Genomic DNA, 559 nt, shown 5'->3' with positions numbered 1-559 from the left:
CAAATAACATAAAGACAGTATATTTTTAATGGCATCTTTTTTTTTATGACTGAAGGCCAGTATCACTGTATCACTGATACCAGTACTACTGATGTCTCTAAAATAGTTCCCTTTCATGGGACCTTCGAACTGCGTCCTCTAGGGGTCGCTATGGGGAACGCCTCGTCGTGACCCGTGCCTGAAGCCTACATTGAAAAAACACCAACTTGTTTGGCCGGCGACAGCCATGACGTCACTACCGTCGCGACTAGTACAAAATAGGCGCCGGTAGCGCACATCATCACTTTCTTCGTCTTCACTGACCGTTCTGTTTGAAGCGTGCATTCGTCTTCATTGACTGTTTTGTTTGAAGCGTGCATTTCTGTGGTAAGAGCGATCTCTATTCATCTCATTATGGCGAGCACTAGCAAAGCATTTAATGATGTGTGCATCTGTGTTGACGTTGTTTAACATCTGATGACACACACGATCTAAGCGTTGTTTTGTTTGGGCGAAGAGCACGCACACGATGCCTTTGAGGGGGCAATCGGCGTGCACTGCGAGCGTTTTTTCCAAGGAA

The 559-nt window shown here is 46.0% G+C and overlaps 1 long non-coding RNA gene across 1 annotated transcript in view; it reads right to left on the bottom strand.

Annotated features, from left to right (window-relative positions):
- LOC107574197 (uncharacterized) overlaps positions 1 to 559 on the bottom strand; it is a 7,363-nt gene that overhangs the window by 85 nt on the left and 6,719 nt on the right. The gene's annotated exons all lie outside the window — the stretch shown is intronic.

Source organism: Sinocyclocheilus grahami, unplaced genomic scaffold (genome assembly GCF_001515645.1).
Source record: "Sinocyclocheilus grahami isolate Dianchi unplaced genomic scaffold, SAMN03320097.WGS_v1.1 scaffold2142.1, whole genome shotgun sequence".
NCBI classification, from domain to species: domain Eukaryota; kingdom Metazoa; phylum Chordata; class Actinopteri; order Cypriniformes; family Cyprinidae; genus Sinocyclocheilus; species Sinocyclocheilus grahami.
The sequence above is the reverse complement of the archived record's forward strand: the minus strand, read 5'-3'. Positions and strand labels throughout refer to the sequence as shown.